Here is a 6,199-nt window from a genome sequence, read left to right on the forward strand (position 1 = left end):
ATTTTGGTCTATAAAATGGCCCTAGTAATGAACCCCGATGTGATAACAAAAATAAAATAAAAGTCCAACAACTCTATAAATAAATGGACCACAATTTACAATATTCGAAAATCGCCAACCCTGAACTTAGATCCGTATATCCGCGCGTAATTAAACTAACTACCGTAACAGACGTAAACGCAAAAATCTTAACATGAATTTACATGTGTTATATTCTATTAACGTTAACATGAAAATTAATAAATTTACCTAAAAGTTAAAAGTAACAAAAAAAATTCAAGTAATCGAAGTTCTAAATCAAAATCGAAAAAAAGATTATTTTGGCCAAGTCAATGAATAATATGATTGTCTTGCTAATATTATAATCTGGACGAAATTTGGTACAGAAAAATATTTTTCTCTAAAATAGCATATAGGGAAATAACTACACCTAAGTTTCTTATTTCTTGGAAGTCGCGGTTTAAAGCTATGTTAATATTTTTTCTGTGATTCCTGCCATCTACTGGTCCACACAAAACTTTTCACGTTATATGTTTTTAACGCCATCTATTTTTGTATTTCTATATCATTTAAACTTTAGCAATATTTGCGTTTGACACGATCTATCGGTGAATTACATTTTAAAATAACTTAATTTATTACACGAAAATCAAAAGTTATGTGGTGATCAATTACCTTCAGTATCTACAATTATCATCAATTACCTACATCACGGAGCTGGAAATCGAAATTAATGTTCATGCGCTCAAATAACCGCAAAATTCACTGATCATTTCACTTATTACTATTAAGCTAATTTTGTTTTTATTATTAAGGTATAAAAATAACTTACATTTACTTCATTTGAATTAGTTTTACAACAAAACACATACTATTTTGCACGCACACACTTTTTACTTCTGCTTGTAGATTCGTCAACAATTGAAGTATTAAATCTGTTACAGTTTACGAAACGAAAGTTACGTTTACATTCTCTTTTATTGCGTAAATTACCTGTTTCAGAAACGATTCAAATAAACTGGACTCGATAAATTGTTCGTAAATGTATAAAAATTACCATCAATAAGAGCTTAGCGCATACCCATCATTTTTTGTAACATTCAGAATTTTTAATAACAATTTAAGCAAAACAAATTAAGCTACTGCAGATAATATTGCCACTTGCGGTGCTTATTTTTTTAAATCTCGAATGAGAGACCGCGCGCACACTTTTGACTAAACTGTCGCTCAGTTGTGCGATCGATTCCTTCGCAGTCAACTGTTTAGTTGCACAATTAAAAATTGAGCAGTGTGCGCACCTCCACAGAAGCTCATAGGAATCAAATCGCAATTAAACAGTTTTGCAATAGCTTAGTCAAAGGTGTGCGCGTGCTCACTTTCAATCGAGATTTAAAAATAATCAGAAGTCGCAATTTTGTCTGCAGTAGCTTAATTTGATTTTAAAATTTTCCGAATGTCACAAAATTAATATCGACAAGGTTCCATATAAGAGAAAGTTGTTTGCCTACGTTACGCCTTTGACGACGCCTCCTCCTTCACAATTGTATTATAGAGCTTACTACTAATTTATCACTTCCAAAGACCACGTGCCTGTTCATTTTTGTTTTTATTATATTGCGTACCTTTTGTGTAATTAAAATTCTTGATTCACTTTTTATTCAATTCTAAGTACGATTTTCGGGACATTAAGTAATTAAATTAGAGTAAACATTATATAAATCAAGGAACTGTATATCATCAGGTATGTACGGATGTATCTAACATTAAGTTTAAGTTGGTCATGCTCACTGTTGCTTATCATATTGCATTTCAATTCGCTACGACCGGCCTCGTCACCTGATATGTAAATGATCTGATAGGAATAGACACATACAGTAACATGTTACAAATCGATTCCCTCTTGCAGTCACATCCCGTGTCCAAAGAGAACAACACGTGAAAGCAAACAGTTCATTAAGTCATGCGTCGTAAGGAACAACATCTTCCAACGAATAGAGGGAGAAGTTTGATTTCCACGAGGATTCAACAACATCTGCAACGTAAAATACAAAATGTAAAGACGAGTCAACTTCCTAGAAGCCATTCATCACCCGCAAGAAATAGTGAAAACGAAAACAAGGGAAATGTGCGTAATTTCTCATCACCAGATCCTAAACAAGTGTGCTATCGACGTAATTCAGATACGACTAGTCTGAAATCTAAACCCGACTGTTCGAAAAGTGAGTTCGATTCTGATTTAGAAAACTACGAGTTATTCGAAGAAAGCTTCATCGATATCGATGCTGAGCCAGATGACATCACTTTTGGAGCTTACACTAAGAATCCCGAAGTTGATAACCCTAAAAAAGTAGTCGCCACACTTCTACCTGGTAGTGGTATTCAGAAAATCGCCATGAAACCTATATCACCTCGCACTATACAAAAAATACAAAGTTCTCGACAAGCTAAACGGAAAAATCAAAGAAGTAGGGACGAAAACAAAGGTAACATATTAATTATTATACTCATATCCTACTTAGTACTAATCTATACACAAGGCCGACAAGTGACGTACTTGTTATGCAAATAAATTTGAACAACCTTTTAAATGAGGGCTATATGTATTGTAAGATAATATTAAATTTAACCTTTGAAGACTTCGAATTAAATTATAAACTTATTGTCTATTACAATTAGTAAATTCTGTAGAATTTTCCGTTTATTATCTTAGCGGTTTACGACGAAAGTAAGAAAGGTAATTCATTCGCACACTTTATAGTTTTTTCAGTCTCCTTTTTATCTAAGTACTTTTTGACTACCTCAATGTTTAATTTTAATAGTCAGAATCTTCAAGTGCATTTTTACCGTATGTTATTATATTTTTTCGTTTCTCTTATTCCAGCTGCAAATCTTCTAAACTTTCGACCTTTGGTGTTGAAAATGCCTAGTCCTCGGGCCGTGCGGTCTCCACAAGAGCACTCGTTGGGTATAGAAGAACTAAGAAGGTCACCATCTATTGAAGTGGAAGCTATAGAACTTGAAAAGCAAATGGACAGCGCTGAGCAACATTTAGATGCAAAAATCGCAATTGCGACTGCTGAAGAAAGTGACAATGAGGAGGTAAGGCTAATTTGATACTTTACACTGTCTCTGGGAATATTTCCACCGTTAAAAATAAACCTTCGTATGTTTTAGCACCGATTGTAGCAGTTTTTAGATCCATTTTATTAGTAGTTTATGAAGTTCATTTAATAAACAGTGGTAATCAGTACAATGCTTCTAATAAGTTCAACGAATTGCCTGAATCATATGATATTATCGTAATCAACAATCATAAATATAATTTCTGTCATCTATAATTGAGTATAACAGTCTAGTCAAGATACACAACGTCCCACGTAACGGTAATTTGAAACAATTTCGACGACACAAAAATTTAAGTTGATCAAATCCGCTCCGACATTTTCCAGACGTCGTGTTCCTTATCCTATTAAACAATATTAGGAGTTATTTCTCTTGGCTATTATGATAATCTAATAAAGTCTTTAATCCCAATTTATGTTTGAATAGCTATCTACAAATTTGTCTATAATGGGTGAGTTTTAAAAGGGTTGTCATCTGTCATCATACCTTGACTTAATTGATACAAGCAACATACTGTTTAAGTACTCACAACCTACATATAAGCCGTTAAACAAGAGCTTGTTAGTTTATACGCTCATCCCATTGCATGTAGCTTTGTACTTTCTAAATTTATTTGCATTAACGTAACTATTAAGGCAGCGCTGTCTAATAAACCTTTTGGGACACATCTAAGTTCTCAGTTTCTAAAGCCTAGGTAAAACTACTTTCCTTCAACTCTTTTCTCAGTTTTTACGTCTACATTTATCTCTTTAGTTATTATTTACTGCATTAAACAGATATAGGAAGAAGCTGGTAATAATTAGCTAGGTCAGCCGCCCACTGCCGCGACATCTAGCGGCAAATCTTAACTATCAAGAATGTAATCAATCACAATTACAGAGGTTAATAATGCTGTCAGGTTTACATTATTATATTATCTGTGACACTGGTTACAGAGATGTACAGATAATAAAACTTAAATTATCTTTAGGTTAGTATTTACTCTATTACTTCAAACCCATTTTTTTTATTACTAAACTAAATGTCTTTATATTTCAAATATTTATTTGTTTTTTTACGTCTTTCTTCTCCAGCAAATCCATTACCATTAAAAAGTTTTATTCTGATTTCTTCTGAATGAATTGAAATGAAAGCATTTAAAAATTCTTCAGATAAACAACAAAGCGTGTAATCAAATAAGGTTGATACTAAAAATTCTTTCTTTAAATGTTTCCAACGTAAATAAACGTGCGTAAAATCAGCGGCGACGGCGGCTTTTTGTCCTAATTCGAAGACGACTTTAGAATGATCTTCGTACACACCGTAACAGGCATAATGCTCTATCACAAAAAAAATTAAATACTGATAAATGCTTGGCATGACTTGGCTCAACGAAAGAATGTAATAAAAGAAGTTTTATTTTATCAGTCTCATAAACTGTTTTATTTGAAGTAGTTTATAGTCGAATCCAGTTTCTTATATGTCAACCGTGTCGTCAATCTTTTACACTTTCCTACAAAAGTACCGAATCTTTCGTAACCAGTTAAACTTTATGTTAAAGTTCAAATTTACATGATAATATATGCACTCCTATCCATCAAATAATCCGAAGCCTCTAATTATGAAGCCGTGCCCACTGTCAAAAGGTCATTACGTTACGGTGTGAGAGGCGGCGAGGAAAGCATTAAAAGCTCACAGCCCGATGTGCCCCAGTTACACCGTCGCGAGCGCGGCTCATCCGTTACGACATCTGACCGCAATACTCCGCCATGCAATACCATCAGAATAAAACTCTAAACATCTGCGATTAACGATTTCTTTTATTTAACGTCCCATTTCAAACTGAAATTACTAAATGTTTCCTACATTTAAATTCTCTTGTATTTTGGTTTCCTTAATTATTTATTTAGATACACGAGTTTTATGATTTACTTGTAGTAATTTATAAATAAATGTGTTGAAACACAAATGTGAAATATCGTGTTATATCGAGTTAGAATTACTCAATAATTCGGCCGCATACGTCAATGAGGAACTATGTCTGGTTTGTTTTGCGTTTATTTTTAATCATAACGTTGTCTATCAAATATCTGTTCCGTAAGTCTGGCTACTGCCGCCAAGTGGCTCTTTATAGCAGCTCTGAATGAAGGTTTACTCGCTATTAAACTAACAACGAGATTATCTTTTTTCCGAATAATTATTACATTTATGATTTATTACCATGAACTAGCACAATTTATAAAGTGAAACATGCTAAAGGAAATGACAAGGATATAGTTTTAAAACAAGCATCTGGAGTAAACAGCCAGAATTATTCTTTGATCTCTTGTATAAATCGATATGAGAATATATGTTAAAGTTATTTTAGTAGTGTATAGTTAAATTTAGTAATTGCAATGTCATATGAAAATTGAATTTTATAAAGAAGAAATTCCTTAACTTATATATCTAGTAAGTATAGTATATAACATAATTATCATCGTTAACAAAGACATTGTCTTAGCATGCAGTCGGTACCCTTGGGACGTGAGTACACTCGTAAGTGCTTCAATGTATTCCTTAAATATTTAATTCTCTTCAGTTAATTTCGACAATGAGTCGTTTGATCGAAACTTCATAGGATATTGTGATTCGTAATAGCGTAAATATGACGTATTGGAGTAAATAAGATCACGTTGTAACTATATTTTATTGTCGATATCTCAGTGATTGAATCATCCTTATTGACGCATATGAACTGCAATTATCACCCAAACTCACATCTCGCAGAATCACTGCTCCGTACGATACTTAGTAGATGTTCAGAATAAAAGATAAAGAAATTCTGGCCCGCACAAAAATAACTAAGTTTCGCAAGTCCGCTTAATTAAAAACATATGTAGTATTCGTAATGAAGAGAAGATAATTTTGTTAAAATTTTTGAGTAGTTAATCGTCATTGAGAATTTGATGTTTGTATGGAAATGTAAAGTGTTCATTTTAAAACATTTTGTAATTTATTTCATATTGACTGATTAACTTACTTTGAGTTTACGTAAAAAGTAAACGTTACAGAAATTAGTTATAATACTGTTGGTTTGTTTTTGTTTTGTATTGAA

Source organism: Papilio polytes, unplaced genomic scaffold, assembly GCF_000836215.1.
Source record: "Papilio polytes unplaced genomic scaffold, Ppol_1.0 DF821289.1, whole genome shotgun sequence".
NCBI lineage: Eukaryota > Metazoa > Arthropoda > Insecta > Lepidoptera > Papilionidae > Papilio > Papilio polytes.